The 18,599-nt window shown below is 50.6% G+C and overlaps 1 long non-coding RNA gene across 1 annotated transcript; it reads right to left on the bottom strand.

The window, feature by feature from the left end:
• Positions 1–8,420: 8,420 nt before the first annotated feature.
• On the bottom strand, positions 8,421–17,714 carry LOC144791204 (uncharacterized). Its single transcript, XR_013602328.1, has 2 exons — positions 17,645–17,714; positions 8,421–8,674 (listed from the first exon to the last, which is right to left on the bottom strand). It is a non-coding gene; the product is annotated as an uncharacterized LOC144791204 (long non-coding RNA).
• Between the last annotated feature and the right edge of the window lie 885 nt (positions 17,715–18,599).

Genomic DNA, 18,599 nt, shown 5'->3' with positions numbered 1-18,599 from the left:
TATGCACTCTCCACTCCCTATGCACTCTCCACTCCCTATGCACTCTCCACTCCCTATGCACTCTCCACTCTCCACTCCACTCCCTATGCACTCTGCACTCCCTATGCACTCCACTCTCCACTCCCTATGCACTCTTCACTCCCTATGCACTCTTCACTCCCTATGCACTCTTCACTCCCTATGCACTCTTCACTCCCTATGCATTCTCCACTCCCTATGCACTCTCCACTCCCTATGCACTCTCCACTCCCTATGCACTCTCCACTCCCTATGCACTCTCCACTCCCTATGCACTCTCCACTCTGCACTCCCTATGCACTCTCCACTCTGCACTCCCTATGCACTCTCCACTCCCTATGCACTCTCCACTCCCCACTCCCTATGCACTCTCCACTCCCTATGCACTCTTCACTCTCCACTCCCTATGCACTCTCCACTCCCTCGAGCTGCACTCCCTATGCACTCTCCACTCCCTATGCACTCTCCCCTCCCTATGCACTCTCCACTCCCGATGCACTCTCCACTCCCTATGCACTCTCCACTCCCTATGCACTCTCCACTCCCTATGCACTCTCCACTCCCTATGCACTCTCCACTCCCTATGCACTCTGCACTCTCCACTCTCCACTCCCTATGCACTCTCCACTCCCTATGCACTCTCCACTCCCTATGCACTCTCCACTCCCTATGCACTATCCACTCCCTATGCACTCTCCACTCCCTATGCACTCTCCACTCCACTCCCTATGCACTCTGCACTCCCTATGCACTCTTCACTCTCCACTCCCTATGCACTCTCCACTCCCTATGCACTCTTCACTCTCTATGCACTCTTCACTCCCTATGCACTCTTCACTCCCTATGCACTCTTCACTCCCTATGCACTCTTCACTCCCTATGCACTCTTCACTCCCTATGCACTCTTCACTCCCTATGCACTCCCTATGCACTCTCCACCCCCTATGCACTCTCCACTCCCTATGCACTCTCCACTCCCTATGCACTCTCCACTCTTCACTCCCTATGCACTCCCTATGCACTCTCCACCCCCTATGCACTCTCCACTCCCTATGCACTCTCCACTCCCTATGCACTCTCCACTCCCTATGCACTCTCCACTCTCCACTCCCTATGCACTCTCCACTCTGCACTCCCTATGCACTCCCTATGCACTTTCCACTCTCTATGCACTCTCCACTCTGCACTCCCTATGCACTCTGCACTCCCTATGCACTCTGCACACCCTATGCACTCTGCACGCCCTATGCACTCTGCACTCTCCACGCCCTATGCACTCTGCACTCCCTATGCACTCTGCACTCCCTATGCACTCTCCACTCCCTATGCACTCTCCACTCCCTATGCACTCTGCACTCCCTATGCACTCTCCACTCTCCACTCCCTATGCACTCTCCACTCTGCACTCTCCATGCACTCTGCACTCCCTATGCACTCTCTATGCACTCTCCACTCTGCACTCTCCATGCACTCTGCACTCCCTATGCACTCTCTATGCACTCTCTATGCACTCTCTATGCACTCTCCACTCCCTATGCACTCTCCACTCCCTATGCACTCTCCACTCCCTATGCACTCTCCACTCCCTATGCACTCTCCACTCCCTATGCACTCTCCACTCTCCACTCCCTATGCACTCTCCACTCCCTATGCACTCTCCACTCCCTATGCACTCTCCACTCCCTATGCACTCTCCACTCCCTATGCACTCTCCACTCCCTATGCACTATGCACTCTCCACTCCCTATGCACTCTCCACTCCCCACTCTGCACTCCCTATGCACTCTCCACTCCCTATGCACTCTCCACTCCCTATGCACTCTCCACTCCCTCGAGCTGCACTCCCTATGCACTCTCCACTCCCTATGCACTCTCCACTCCCTATGCGCTCTCCACTCTGCACTCCCTATGCACTCTCCACTCTGCACTCCCTATGCACTCTCCACTCCCTATGCACTCTCCACTCCCCACTCTGCACTCCCTATGCACTCTCCACTCCCTATGCACTCTCCACTCTCCACTCCCTATGCACTCTCCACTCCCTCGAGCTGCACTCCCTATGCACTCTCCACTCCCTATGCACTCTCCACTCCCTATGCACTCTCCCCTCCCTATGCACTCTCCACTCCCTATGCACTCTCCACTCCCTATGCACTCTCCACTCCCTATGCACTCTCCACTCCCTATGCACTCTCCAGTCCCTATGCACTCTCCACTCCCTATGCACTCTCCACTCTCCACTCCACTCCCTATGCACTCTTCACTCTCCACTCCCTATGCACTCTTCACTCCCTATGCACTCTTCACTCTCTATGCACTCTTCACTCCCTATGCACTCTGCACTCCCTATGCACTCTCCACTCCCTATGCACTCTCCACTCCCTATGCACTCTCCACTCCCTATGCACTCTCCACTCCCTATGCACTCTCCACTCCCTATGCACTCTCCACTCCCTATGCACTCTCCACTCCCTGTGCACTCTCCACTCTCCACTCCCTATGCACTCTCCACTCTGCACTCCCTATGCACTCTCCACTCTGCACTCCCTATGCACTCTCCACTCCCTATGCACTCTCCACTCCCCACTCTGCACTCCCTATGCACTCTCCACTCCCTATGCACTCTCCACTCTCTATGCACTCTCCACTCCCTCGAGCTGCACTCCCTATGCACTCTCCACTCCCTATGCACTCTCCCCTCCCTATGCACTCTCCACTCCCTATGCACTCTCCACTCCCTATGCACTCTCCACTCCCTATGCACTCTCCACTCCCTATGCACTCTCCACTCCCTATGCACTCTCCACTCCCTATGCACTCTGCACTCTCCACTCCCTATGCACTCTGCACTCTCCACTCCCTATGCACTCTGCACTCTCCACTCCCTATGCACTCTCCACTCCCTATGCACTCTCCACTCCCTATGCACTCTGCACTCTCCACTCCCTATGCACTCTCCACTCCCTATGCACTCTCCACTCCCTATGCACTCTCCACTCCCTATGCACTCTCCACTCCCTATGCACTCTCCACTCCCTATGCACTCTCCACTCCCTATGCACTCTCCACTCCCTATGCACTCTCCACTCTCCACTCCCTATGCACTCTGCACTCCCTATGCACTCTTCACTCTCCACTCCCTATGCACTCTCCACTCCCTATGCACTCTTCACTCTCTATGCACTCTTCACTCCCTATGCACTCTTCACTCCCTATGCACTCTCCACTCCCTATGCACTCTCCACTCTCCACTCCCTATGCACTCTCCACTCTGCACTCCCTATGCACTCCCTATGCACTCTCCACTCCCTATGCACTCTCCACTCTCCACTCCCTATGCACTCTCCACTCTCTATGCACTCTCCACTCCCTATGCACTCTCCACTCCCTATGCCCTATGCACTCTCCACTCCCCACTCTGCACTCCCTATGCACTCTCCACTCCCTCGAGCTGCTCTCCTTATGCACTCTCCACTCTCTATGCACTCTCCACTCCCTATGCACTCTCCACTCCCTATGCACTCTCCACTCCCTATGCACTCTCCACTCCCTATGCACTCTCCACTCTGCACTCCCTATGCACTCTCCACTCTGCACTCCCTATGCACTCTCCACTCTGCACTCCCTATGCACTCTCCACTCCCTATGCACTCTCCACTCCCCACTCTGCACTCCCTATGCACTCTCCACTCCCTATGCACTCTCCACTCTCTATGCACTCTCCACTCCCTCGAGCTGCACTCCCTATGCACTCTCCACTCCCTATGCACTCTCCCCTCCCTATGCACTCTCCACTCCCTATGCACTCTCCACTCCCTATGCACTCTCCACTCTCCACTCCCTATGCACTCTCCACTCCCTATGCACTCTCCACTCCCTATGCACTCTCCACTCCCTATGCACTCTCCACTCCCTATGCACTCTCCACTCCCTATGCACTCTCCACTCTCCACTCCCTATGCACTCTGCACTCCCTATGCACTCTTCACTCTCCACTCCCTATGCACTCTTCACTCTCTATGCACTCTTCACTCTCTATGCACTCTTCACTCCCTATGCACTCTTCACTCCCTATGCACTCTTCACTCCCTATGCACTCTGCACTCCCTATGCACTCTGCACTCCCTATGCACTCTGCACTCTCCACCCCCTATGCACTCTCCACTCCCTATGCACTCTCCACTCTGCACTCCCTATGCACTCCCTATGCACTCTCCACTCTCTATGCACTCTCCACTCTGCACTCCCTATGCACTCTGCACTCCCCACTCTGCACTCCCTATGCACTCTGCACGCCCTATGCACTCTGCACTCCCTATGCACTCTCTATGCACTCTCTATGCACTCTCCACTCCCTATGCACTCTCCACTCCCTATGCACTCTCCACTCCCTATGCACTCTCCACTCCCTATGCACTCTCCACTCTCCACTCCCTATGCACTCTCCACTCCCTATCCACTCTGCACTCCCTATACACCCTGCACTCCCTATCCACCCTGCACTCCCTATCCACCCTGCACTCCCTATCCACTCTGCACTCCCTACCCATTTGCTGTTAATCACCTTTGCAGCACGTACTTTATGGCCTCTGATGCTCTTCAGCGCTTTGCAGTGCGGTTAGGATATAAAGCGCTATATAAATTCAACTGTAATGCATTACGAAAAATGCCAAACCATGAAAAAACTCCCTGTTGCAAATCTTATGAGCAGTTTTACAAGTGTCTCACGAGGGGCACGAGATGCTTAGCCCAAACGAGTCTATTTAGGCCGTTTGGGTACTGGACACCCGCAGTTTTAAGGACAGTATTAAAACGGACTGTAAAGTCGAACTGAAAGAATGAAAAGTTATGCATGCTGCAACAAAGGGGATCAGCCGAGCAATTTCACATCAGACAAACCACTGTGGAGTCCTCACTACAAATAAAGGGGCAAAAACTACTTTTAGCGCCCATGCACTTGATGAACAGCCAGATCGTGGCCTGTGTCTTCATCATGTATTTTTAACCAACGTACACTGAATTCACGTGCTCCACCACTAAAAAACAAGCACTCACCTGGGCTTCCTCGCATGGAATGACCAAAACAAACACAGAAGGAAAAAAAACGAAACTCCGCCCACCGCCGCGATGACGACATCGCAGAGGCGGAGAGGGAAAAAATCGCGGGAACGCCCCCGAATCTGGTCCGGCCTTGACGGACAGATCCGGCTCCCAATGGCTAGCCTCCATTTATGGAGCTAGCTAATGGGAGGTGGGGGACGTTCCGATAGCCAATATGGTAAACAAAAGATTTCACCTGCGCGAACTGCTTGCGCAGATCGCCAGGTCGAAACCTAAAAATGTTGTTTGCAATTCCTACCTCCTACGGCGTTCTCCTTGCAGACTCTCAGCCAGTTGTCTAGACCTTGAGTGGCTGTGAAATTTCACACTTGTGATCTAAAGGGCAGGGTCTGATCGGACCCTGTCACTCACAGCGTGATACTAAGCTTGCTCCTTTGCCACACTAACAAAATGTAATGAGCCACCGCTGAATGATTCAGCAGCGGCTCGGCACAGGGTTACAGTGGCGCTTTCACTGAGAGTGGCACTCAGACAGCCTCATCCTCAGCAGGAAATGTACCACTGAGCCATGTCATGAGTACCGGTACGCTCCGTGGCGATGAAAAAGTGCCGGTACTCGGGAGGTTAAAAATAGAAAGTGCTGGTACTCAGTACCGGTGAGTACCGGCCCATTTTAAGCACTGACTAGCCCTATATAACAATGTAATGCTTTGTGTAGCATCTTTCCATAGCACTTTGGATCCCACAGCTGGTTACACACAATTGTCATTCAGACAATTTTTCGTTTCCACCTTGTTGGTATTATTCTGAAAATATTGCATAGTCATGCACCGCGTTTAATATTACTGTATAACAGAAACAATGTACGTCTAAAGATGCGAACTGTAAAAATGATTTCCATCGATATACCTTCTTGCAATAGCTTATTTTCTGTAAACCCTAAGGCGGTATGTTATGATGAAAAAAGGCGATCCAGTAGCCGAGGTTAGGTTATTGCTGAAAGATTTATTGTTCTTAGATATTAAGATGGTCTTCAAGCAAGTTCTGTAGTACACTTGTAATTAGCAGGGGCGGCTCCTCCATTAGGGCGGAGGAGCGTCGCCCACTGCTTTCTCACAGTGCGAAAAGCAGAAACATAAAATTGTATTTTAAATACCATTTTATGTTTCTGCTTCTCGCTGCAAGAAAGCTGAATGCAGGGTAGGCCTGTTTGGGGGCAGGCGGGAGGGTGTGCCTGGTTGGGGGTGGGCAGGTAGGCGGGTTGAGGAGGAGTGCTTTGCCCACTGTTGTGGGCCCTGACTGTTTGGTTGGCCCTCTGGAGCCGACCAAACCAGTCTTGCTCACTCTACATTTTCTCCATGTAGGCTGCAAAATGGCCTCCCTATATGCACCCGGTTGGGTGTTGTCTGCACCAATCACAATGCTGTCATTGCAGTATTGTGATCGGCTTAGGGGAGGAGAGGGATGATGCATGCTTTCTGTTCTAGGAAAACGAGGGCGCGAGACCTAGCCTGGAGCAGAGGCCTGTGTGTTGGACCCGGTAAGGTACGTTTTTAATCTTTTTTTTAAACTCTCCTGCGCGTACCCCCCACCTGGCTCACCGCCCGCGAGTTGTGCGAGCCGCAACTGGTAATTAACCACATCTGGAGCAGCCTTTCATGCTGCTCTGCCCATACTCCAACTGACACTCCACATCACAAGCATCCTCACATTCCATTACATCACCATGCACACCAACATTCCACATAGCACATTCACACTGGCTGAGCAGCTACGGCAGAGAAACAGGAAAGGTGCATTATACAATAAACCAGATACAACACATCTTCTCCCTTTACAGAACACATATAATATTGTGAATAGAAGAAGGAAGCTTAGCAATTACATAAAGAAACTTGCATGTAAAAATGCTGCAATCGCATAATGAAAACACGCATACCACAAAAGAACACAACGCATTTCAAAAGAGAACATGCATCGGAAATGCTGCAATATGCCCGATGGAAACATTGCATAAGTTGGAACATGACGCATTTCATCATAGGATATGCATAAACAATACATAAGATAAAATGCAAAGAAAATATTGTAAGATGTAAACATTGCATTATACATACCAAAAGTGACACACATCTCCCCATTTGCAGAGTAAGTGAAAATAACAAGAAATGCAAGATGGCAAAGATGCTCTTAATTAAAGGTAAATCTTGCAAACTAAAAGGGCTGAAGCTGGAACAAAACAGTCCAAAAATAACATCCAAATAAGGAAGGAAACATGGGAAAATACATATATCCCCTCCACATACGTACCAATTATGACGCACACACCAAGCAGATACAAACGAACAAAACATGACGCTCCTAGTTACCACCACAACACACCAGCTAGCCAGACTAGCATGAAAATAGGATATAACACAGAAAACCAACAATAAAAGTAAAAGACACAACTTCAAAAACAAAACAAGGTACTCCCAAAACAGTACACCACACTGGACTCTCCAACTCTCACACGCAAACGAAAACCACTAAACCTGAAAAGCAAGCAATGGGTGGCTTACAACCAACACATCATCCCTGAAGAAGGGCATCTAGTGAAAAACAATGAATGGGTGAACTACACCCTACTAGTGTATCAGCGTGAACTACATCCCTTTAGGGTATCAACAAGCAGTAAAAATAAATGGGTGAACTCCACCCCACAAGTGAGTTAACTAATAGTAAAAGTAAGGGATGGATGAGCTACACACTACCAGTGTATCAACACCTCAAAAAATAAGACCAACATGACAATAAACAAGTGAGGATTCCATGCACAAGAATCTGTGCACAGGTGGAAAAAGCACACTGTCATTGGAAGTCTTATAATGTAGCAGAAAACGCAATCAAATTCTCTTGCACAAGAAACTTGCGCACCAATAACACAATCAAACCTACATGACAGTAATAAAAGTGATAATTTCACGCACAAAGATTTTCGCACAGTTGGAGGATCACACTTCCTCAGGCAATCCCAAAACATACCAGAAAGTTTCAGTCAACATTCCCAGGTACGGGAAACTTGCATACCTACAGTAAAAGACACCGTAATCTAGTATAACTTCTCCTGATGACAAAATGAAAAATAATAATAAATAAGAGAAATCTAAGCATCCTACAATACATGCCAGGAGAAATAAAAGCATTCTACAACACATGCCAGGAGAGAAACAAAGCACGCTACAAAACATGTTAGTAGGAAAACATATCAATAGAAGTCTGCAAATATAGAATCAAAATTTTGATTCCTATATTACCAAGACTAGAGAATCTGGATTTCATTTAAGACAAGAAGGTTGACATTGTGCATAATTCTTTTAATGCAGTCCAAACAGCCGCATACATCAAAATATTAAAAGGTTCCCGAATAGTTCAATAGCAACACATAAAAGGCATGAGCCATCAACAATCTGCCTCTTTTAAATGTGGAGGAAAATAAGTTCATGAAACTTGAAACTTCTAAACTTCAAAACGATCTTCTGATGAGCAATATAAAGGAGAAGGAAGAATGAAGGTAAATCCAAAGGTTATACAACACGCAGTTAAGGAGCCTTACCTGAAAAGAGAAAGAAGTAAATATGTCTTGAATGTGAAACATAGTGTAAAGCTTATCAAGCTAATTGAAGAAGTAAGAGATGAAGCAAGTACTGTTAATAACAAGCATTTACAATGCAATAGGTCTCCCAGTGACAATGTTTAGAGCTATTAGTATTGTAAATGATATACTTTTTTATAATGTTGTTCTTTTCTAAAAAGTATACAGTATATATTAGCAATTATGCACCATCAGAATTTAGATGAATTAGTGCCTGTGAGTGGTGTGTGCCCCGGGATCTCTCTCTGACTGTGAGTGTGATGAGAGTCTGGAAGGTATGCTTGTGCGCCGAGATATGCACAGACACCATATAGCGCTATTTGTGGAAGCAAATATTGGTGCAAGCGCTGCAAGAGACCCGGACAGGCAACTGACACTGAGGAGGGGGTAGGGGGGCATGAACTCAGACATGCCAGGGAGAGGGACTGGGGAGAAGAAGAACCGGAGAAATAACGAAGAGCGATTGCACATCAGAAAAGGGGGGCTGCAGAACGAAGTAGTATAGATATGCATATAGAACGGGCAAACAGCATACATATGAACCGTTGATCAACATGTATACACTGGCAGAGACAGACGAATGATTAGCCAGAGCAAAATAAAGAGATATGGATGGATGGTAGGAGGGACGGACAGGTGGATGAATCAATGGAAAGAGAGAAAGACAGACAGGCGGATAGATGTACAGACAAATGGATGGGTGGAAAGTTGCACATGAATGGACGGACAGAAGAAGGTACAGATGGAAGAGAGAACGGGCAGACGGATGGGCAGGCAGATGGACGGGTGGATGGATGGCTGTATCCATATGGTTCGTTGGGTGGACGGATGGACAGATGGCAGGATAAAGGGTGAGATAAGTGAAAGTAAAGCGATAGGGAGCCAGCGATGTGGAGACTGACAGGGGGCGGTGACAAAGAGGCAGGGAGGTATGTGTGTGTGGGGGGGGAGGGTCCTCGCCGGGGAGAAAGGTAATGACGTGAAGAAAGTGTGACCAGAGGGAGATCACAGGAGAGTGTGTGTACACGTCGTGTGGAGTGATGTAGATAAAGAGAGGGGGTATGGATGTACACCGGTAGAGAGCTGTGATGTGCGGTTGGAGGGAGGGGGTGAAGAGTGAGGCGAGGTGAGGGCTGAGTGGGAGGCCAAGGGTAAGGGCGAATGGAGGCAGCTGGAGAGAAAGTATCGCAGTGCAGATGGAGAGGAGGGAAACTAGGTGGGCAAAGAGAGAGAAGAACAGTGGAGGGAGCAGAGCTAAGGTGAGGGTAACTGGTGCTGCAGGAGTGGAGCGGGAGCTGGTAGAGAGGAGGGGCTTCAGGTGGAGGAGGGTTCCTGGTGGAGTAGAGGATGTGCCTGTTTGAAGGCAGAAGGGAACAGGTGGAGGGGTGGAGTGTGCAGGTGGAGGAGAAGAGGGGCTTCAGACGGAGCAGGGTTACAGGTGGAGTAGAGGGAATTCACTTGTTGGGAGGCAGAAGGAAGCAGGTGCAGAGATGGAGGGGTGCAGGTGGAGGGGTGTGTCGCTAACTCCTAAATGAGGCACAGGAGTCGGGAGCGTATGGTGGCACGTCTTTATTATCTCGCTGCCACACACGTACTGCCATTCCCCGTTCCCCGTGTTTCCGCTTCCGTTCCCGCCCCTTCCCCATTGCCTGCCCTGTCTTTATGCAGGGTCAGGCATAACGATATGACACCTCCCCCTTTTGTACAAAGTCTTACTGTCTCTCAGATCTCTTCAATGAGACGCGTTGGTCTTCTCACTTGTCTCTTGGGGCGGCCAGATCGTTCCGGCGTCCTGGTGCGGAGGTCCGTGAGGTCATCAGATCTCGCTGGGCTGTGGCGATCTCGGTCGCTGTTTCCACTTTGGCTTGATGAATCGGTGGAGGCTTCATGTGGCTGGATCTCATAGTTGTTGTTGGAGTTGCACTTCTTGAAGTGTGAGATGTTTCTAGTGATCCGTTTGTGGTCAGCTTCGGCTGTGATCATAGTTCCTTTCCGTCTGCTGACTTTAAGGGGATGAGCAAGGTATCGACTGTCCGCTTTTGTCCTTCGGTCACGCTGGACCTTTACCCAGTCTCCTTCTTGGATGTCAGTGTGTTTGGCCTGTCTGCGCCGGTCCGCATACGTTTTCATTTGTAGTTTCTTCTCATGGTTTATTTTGACCAGTGTGTCATGATCGACACTTGCAGTTTGCGGCTGGAGTGTCCGGTCCAGCGTGGGTAGTCGGGTGCGGGGAATTCTTCCCAGCATCACAGTGGCTGGGCATTGATTAGTGGTGTTGTGCGGCGTGGTGCGATATGCCCGTAGTACTTCGTTCAAGGCTTGCTGGATGTCCCGATGAGCTAGTTCTGCTTGCTGGACTGCCTTTTTCAGGGTCCCCATGAAGCGTTCTACCATACCATTGGCTTGGGGACACAATGGTGTGATTTTCTGGTGTTTGAAGTTGAGGTGCTTTGCGAATTCTGCAAATTCCTGGCCGTTGAATGGGGGCCCATTGTCAGATTTGACTCGCAGCGGGATGCCCCATGCTGCAAAGATCTCGTCGAGAACTGGGATCACTGTGGCCGCTCTGGTAGATGACACTAGGTGTGCGAATGGAAATCGGGAGTATTCGTCCAAGACGACGACAATGTACTGGCCTGATTTCAGAGGACCAAAGAAGTCAATGGCGACTTGCTGCCATACCCCTTCTGGCAGTTCTGACATTTGAAGGGGAGCGGGTGGTTCTTCGCGACTCACTAGTTGGCACGGTACACAGTCTTTAAGGGTGGTCTCTACCATTTGGTCTAGTGTGGGGAACCAGACACGTTCCCGTAACGCCTTCTTCGTGGCACTTATGCCTCTGTGGCCTTCATGAGCGAGGTTGATCACTCCTTGTCGTAGTCCTTGTGGGATCACAATCCTCCCCCCTCTCAGGAGTAGACCGTCGTCACTGATTGAGAGCTCATCCTGAACATGTTTGAACGCTATTAGGTCACGAACAGTCTGGCTGGAGTCCTGGGGAGAGTCCCTCACGTAGCGCCAGGAATTATTGCGTACGCGGTCCATGACATCTTGCAGGATTGAGTCGTGGGCGGAAGCGTCCCGGATGGCTTCCAGTGGGACTGTAGGTGGACAGGCGGTGTCAATGACAAAGTGAATGTATTCCTCTGCCATGGAGTGTGCCACGCCTGTGAGCGGTTGAGGGTGCCGGGACATATAGTCAGCCGGATTTTCCGCTTTCCCCGGTTTGTGGACAATGGAGTAGATGTAGTCCTGGAGACGCAGGCCCTATCGTTCAATGCGCGGGGGCATCTTGGCTTTGGGGTTGCCGAAAATGGTGACAAGGGCTTGGTGATCCGTGACGATGGTGAAGTGCTTTCCGTACACAAAACAATGAAAATATTCGCACGCCCACACCACTGCCAGACTTTCTTTCTCTGGCTGGGAATATTTTTTTTCGGTAGCAGTGAGGCTGCGGCTGGCGTAGGCGATGATGTGGCGTTGGTCCGAGTCCTCCTAATACTGCGCCAAGATGGCGCCAAGACCCACGGGGCTGGCATCAACTGTGATTTCCGTTCTCTTTCTGGCATCAAAGTAGGCAAGATTGATGGCCGAACTGACAGCCTGTTTGATTTCTTGGAAGGCATGTTCACATGCAGTAGTCCACGTGAATGGCTGGCCTTGCCTGGTGAGCTCCCTGAGGGGGATGGCTGATGGTGGCGTAATCCCGGATGTAGCGTGCGCAGTAACTCGCCATTCCGAGGAATGAGCGGAGGTCACCAACATCTTGAGGCGTCGGGGTGTCAGCCAGGGCAGACACTTTCTCTGGGTCCGGTTTCATGCCGTCTCTGGAAATGATGTGACCGTAGAACTTCAAAGTGGACTTATGAAACTCGCATTTGTCTGCATTTAGGGTTAAGTTGGCGTTCAGCAAGGCATGGCATACCCTGTCTAGAGCAGTATCATGTTCAGTCTGGTCCTTTCCGAAGACTAGTAAATCGTCGCTGTAGTTAAAAGCATTGGGAATTCCTTGGATGACTCGCCGAATGGCCTCTTGGAAAATTTCGGCGGCCGAAGAAATGCCAAAGTTCAGGCGCTTGTAGCGAAAAAGGCCTTGATGTGTTGTAAACGTCATGATGTAGCGCGATTTTTCGTGGAGCTCCAGCTGGTGATAGCCTTTGTTAAGGTCGAGTTTTGAGAATACCGTGGTTGAGGCGGGCAATCATGTCGCTGATGTGTGGCCCCGGGTGTCGTTCCCGCTCGATAGCAGTTTTGGGTGCTCACATCTCCACACATAGACGAACCTTATTGTCCTGTCCTTTTTTGGGGACCACCACGACCGGCGACACCCACGGAGTCGGTGCTGATGTGCGCTCGATGATGTCTGTCTTTAGGAGATCTTGAAGCTCATCATCTACAGCCTGCTGCAAATGAAAGGGCACCTTTCTGTGATGTTGAGCTATCGGGGTCACACGCTCATCAATGTGCAGTTTTACCTTAAAACGGTTGAGTTTACCAAGTCCTTTGAAGAGGTTCGGGAATTTTGCAACGATGTCGGGAGCATCTTCGGTCATGTAGAGAAGTTCCACGAGCTTTAATCTTTCAGCCGTTGGCAAGCTGAGCAGGCAGTCGGCTAGGTCTGGGCCTTCGACGACATGGACATAGGCTGGGATTGTCCGGTCCTTAAATGACAGGGTGGTGTGGAAACGCCCTAAGCATGGCAGCGGTTTTCTCGACATCCATGTGAATACGCGAACAGCTGCCGGTTCCAGTTTGGGTCGTGGTTTCATGCTCTGGTACTCAAGTGCGCAGATGTAGTTCAAGGATGCTCCTGAGTCGAGGACGAACTTGGCCGGGTGATCCCCTATTCGGATGTCCAGTTTTGGGTACTTCTTCAGTCGATCTGGGTCTGACACCATGCAGATATATTCATCGCTGTCTTGTGACACAGGTGTGTGGGACAAGGACTCGCTGGATGTTGATCTTTGTGATCGACACGAGCTCACTGACCGGACGCTGGACCTGGAAGAACTAGAAGAGCGGTCTTCCCTTCCTTTTACTGCCTGGGCATGATGGCGTGTGGTAGGTCTAGTTTTGGAGGAACTTCGCCCTGATCGTCGGGTCTGACAGACCGACTCGAAGTGATTCTCCCTTCCACAGCGATGACATCGTTGGCCAATGGCTGGGCACTGTCCTGAATGAGGGTAATCTCGACCACATCTGTAGCATGTTGATGTGTGTTTGCTGGGTTTTGAGTGTAGTGACTCATGTCGGGATGATGTTCTCTTGGAGGTCGTGGAGCGAGTTGGCTTACTTGAGCTGTGAGAGTCCTACCGATGTTTAATTTCTTTGCGTGCTAGCATCCTGAATGCTTGTTCCTTCCGCTCGATCTTGTGGGACTCCATTTTCTTTGCGTGATCTTCTGCTTGGTCGTTGATTCTCGTTAGTTCTTCAATTTCCTCTAGGGTGTAGTGTTTCTTAAGCAGCCGCCGGCGTAGAGACTCAGATTGGCAGCCTTCAATTATGCGGAGCCGCAGGGCGTCTTCAGTGGTTAAGTTGTCGAACTCACAGTGATGCGCTAGTCTTCTGATGCGCACGATGAAATCACACATGCGCTCTTCTTTCTCTTGGGAGGCTAAGTTGAACGTATATCGTTCATAGTCTAAATTGCGTTTGTGTAGAAATCTTCTGTCAAGGGCTCCCTTCACATCGTCATAAGAGGCAGTGGCTGCGTTTGGCAATTCTTTGATGATTTGCGCAATGTCCTTACCCACTAGGTTTCGTAGGGCTATTAGCTTCTGCTTGGGGTCATGCACTTGAGACCCGGTCATGAAGTCTTCAAAATCTTCGGCCCAACTCTTCCATTTGGGTCCCATGCTGTTGCCAGACGTCAGTTCTAAGGGTTCTGGTGGCCGTAAGTATGATATTCCCATGTATGCTTGGGGGACTGGCACTGGTTGGCCTGGAGCTGCTGGGCCTGGTGGGTTGCCTGGAGCCGCCGCTCCTCCTGAGGCACCTGTAGAGCTGGTGACAGACATTTCGATTTGTTTGCGTCACCTGGTTGGCTCCTCTTGCTTGATATGTGATGTCTTTGAGTGTTTTCTTCTTGTTTTCACTTCTTCGGGGCAATTTGAAGAGTATGACTTTGGCCGCGCCTGACTTTAAAATGGCCGCCTCTCAGAAGTCATGGGGTGTCTATGGTCAATGCCTGACCTCAAAATGGCCGCCTTTCGGGACACACTGCAATGTGTTTGGGCCTGGTTTCCTCTCTTTATGCCTCAATGCCCCTCCATCCACCAGCTACATGCATCTGGTGAGTATTGCAAAGTTCAGGACTCACCCCGGTGTTCTCGTGTCCACTCGGCAGGCTAGGGTCGTCACCGGCGCTTTTATCTGTTTCGTGCCGTTTTGGGACACAAATCCCACCAAATCACTCCCAGTTCCAATGAGGGCTCTGTGACATTCTCAGCCGTTGCCACGAGCTTTGTTTCTTGAGGCGTCCTTGCGCGGGCTCACACTCCCTCGGCAGCACCCGACGCGACGCGCTGAGCGTTTCTGTTCTCGCGCCCTTCCGCGTCGTCAGGCGACTGGCTGCAGACTCGCTGGTCGAAGGCCGTACACGGACGGCTGGGGCTGTGCCAGGTTGCCGTGGGTGTTTAGAAATCTCACCTTCGTCGCCAGTGTCGCTAACCCCTAAATGAGACACAGGAGTCGGGAGCGTATGGTGGCACGTCTTTATTATCTCGCTGCCACACACGTACTGCCATTCCCCGTTCCCCGTGTTTCCGCTTCCGTTCCCCCCCCTTCCCCATTGCCTGCCCTGTCTTTATGCAGGGTCAGGCATAACGATATGACAGGGTGGAGGGATGGAAGGGTGGAGTGTGCAGGTGGAGTGATAGAGGGGTGGAGTGTGCAGGAGTAGGGGAGAGTGCCGGTGGGCGGGAACAGGTCAATTAGGGAGAGAGGCGGTGTAGAGGCTAGGGCAGACATTGAGAAGCGGGAAGGTACGTGGTGGAAGGGGTTGTTTGGGTGGAGCAGGAATACAGGTGTAGTAGACAAATGTGCTGGTGAGGGGACTCAGGTGGAGCGAGGGTGCGCATGGAGTAGAGAGAGTACAGGGTGAGGAACGTAGGCACATAGGTGGAGGGCGGATATGGAGCAGACACAGGTGGGTACAGGTGGAGGAGTGACCAGATCAAGCTAAAGTAAAGGTATTGGTAAAGTGAAGGAAGCGGTGCAGAAGAAGAGTGAGGGTGGCAGCGGCAGACGAACCCCTCTGCACCGGGGTGGTGTGGCGAGGTGTCCGGGGTGCCTTGTTCTGCACCCTGCCTTACTGCTAAGCTCTCCACAGGAGCTCCACTCGGCCCTGATCTTATCAGCTGGAGCTGCAGGGAGCTGGCACCGCCGCCAGGAGGTGGGGAGTAGAGCGAGAGGTCACTCCTAGACTTGGTGCTTCTGCACTACTGCCGGGGGTAGAGCCGTCCCAAGTATGAGACAGAGGCAAGCTCACACCGCACTCTCCACCGGAAGCGTAGCGAGCAGAGATGTAGCACCAAGCACAGCGCGCAGAGACACCCCGAAGCAGCGGTCTATGGGCAAGCAAGCAGATAATCTGCTCGAGGAGGCCAGCCAATAGAGGGAAAATGCCTGCATCGCACCACGCATCCCACCCAGGGGAAATAGCCGATAAGCTTGGGGGGGGGGGGGGGCAACATGGAAGTAGTGGCAGCAGTCCAGTAGTTAATTTGTAAAAAAAGAAGTGCCGGGGCTCTCATCAGAAAGCAGTTTCGACCGGCCAATTTCTCCTATCAGCACTGCCTAACACATTGCCAACAAACCCTACAAGTGGGATGGGGGAAGTGGCGTAATGGCCAGAGCTGCCGAATTTGGGGCTGGGGAATCAGGTTCGAGCCTCTGCCTGGACTCAACATCCTGTGATTCTGGGCGAATCACTTAATCAACCTGTGCTCACCAAAAATTAATGATTAGGTGCTGTTGTTCAGCCAGCTCATATTAAGCACAGCCAGGAGGTCGAACATAGCAGAAGGAAACAGACTAAACATTATTCCTAATTGATTTGCGCATTCATTCGAGGCTAAGAGGAAGATTAGATATTTTTGTGCTACGTTATTCTACATACTGAGCTTCATCCACATGTGCTTCCTCTTTTTTTCTGTTTTTTTTTGTTTTAGCTCAGCTCGATGTTCGGAATACCATACAAGTTTTGCTTGTTTCACGATTTGGGTTTTAACTTGTGGCGATGGTACTGATTTCACTCAAATGTCACTAGACTGCAGGTTAGCAAGAGATGATACCAGGAATTCACACGCCTTGTGGGGATCATGTTGACTTCCAGCCACAGTAAACACTTCAGTGTGTTTCTGGAATTCATCGAAGTTTGACAGGCATGAGTGAGGCCTCAAAGTGTAAGTGAAATTAGAGTCACTCTTGCGCCTGTCTCGTGCTATCAGATAAATACATAACATTAGTCTTTGTTCACCCACTTTATAGAATACATAAACTAAAACTGGAGTGAGGTTTAAAACGGAGCTCCTACAGACTACGCCACTTATGCATATATGGTGCCCAGTTACCAGGAATGCTATTCCCTCTCCGCGCCCCACTCCTCCCAAAGTTGCTGATAGCAGGGGTGTACGTACCTCGCTGAAATGAGGAATTACAAGGGGGGCAAGATTTCAGCACCTGATTTACTCCTTTCTTCCATTACTTTCATCTGAACATTTCGCTGCTTTCAGCTGCTGAAGTGTCCTTGGGAACTGCCCCTGATCTCGTAACGGGGCCCAAAGATGTGTCATGGACGTGTTAAACTTAAAGCGAAATGTTTATGCCACGAGGGAGAGGGGGGCAGGAGGGGCTGCCCGTGTACAGCTCACACCCGGAGGTCCTGGTCACACACTACTACCAGCAGCATCATGTTAAATCACTACTTACTGGGACAGCCTTTTAGTTTTACTTCATCAGGGGCCTGCTGCGCAACACGCTGCTCGCTTCATGACATCCGTTGAAAATCACTGCAGCTGCGCAGTATGCCTGGGCGGGCTGCAGCGAGCACAGTGATCCCATTGGTCCAACTCAGGACACACACTTGACGATTTGTCAAGTAGGGACGGGGTGGGCTAAATGTATAGTTAGCAACTAAGGGGTCATCATTGGTAGCGTGTGATTTATGATAAGGCAGGGACCCTGGCAGTTTCTAACCGTGTGCCTTCATAAGGCGGGCTGCTGTGATGCAATATCAAGTCAAGTCAAGTCAAAAGGCTTTATTTCGATAAAAAGGTTATCATAAAAGCAACACAAAAATCACAGTGCAACAATTAAAAGCAAACATGAACATTCGATAAAAATGTAACCTATTTAAAAAGTTGTCAAAACAATACAATAGGTGCGAGAACCCTATCGGTCTCATATGAGAGAGGCAATTGCGCATTACTGGAGTGATAATGACCACCCTGATATTGATGCCGTGACCCTCTGGGAGGCCTTGAAGCCCACGCTACGTGGCGTGGACATTGCCTGGTGTGCGGCTGACCGCAGGCAGCGTAGGGAGGACTTGGTTCAGGCGGCCGAGCGTGTTAGGGACCAAGAACATAGATGCGGTGCTGACGGGAGTGAAGAAGATGTGAGACGCCTTCTATTGCTGCAACAGTCCTATGCCTCCTTGCAGTTAGACGAGGCTCGCCAGTTGTGGTTGGCGACTCAGAGTCGGATATATCAGTGGGGTGACAAGTCCAGCTCGATGCTCTATAGACTATGCCAAAGCACTTTTCACGCGCAATCTCTGCCTTGTCTGCGAGATGAGTCGGGTGGGTCCATCACTACCCCATCGGCCCTGGCGGCCGCATTTGCGCGGTACTACGAGGCCCAGTACGCCCCTCGGGAACTTCTT

This window comes from Lissotriton helveticus, chromosome 11 (assembly GCF_964261635.1).
Source record: "Lissotriton helveticus chromosome 11, aLisHel1.1, whole genome shotgun sequence".
NCBI lineage: Eukaryota > Metazoa > Chordata > Amphibia > Caudata > Salamandridae > Lissotriton > Lissotriton helveticus.
Note: the sequence above shows the minus strand (reverse complement) of the source record. Positions and strands in the feature narration are given on the sequence as shown.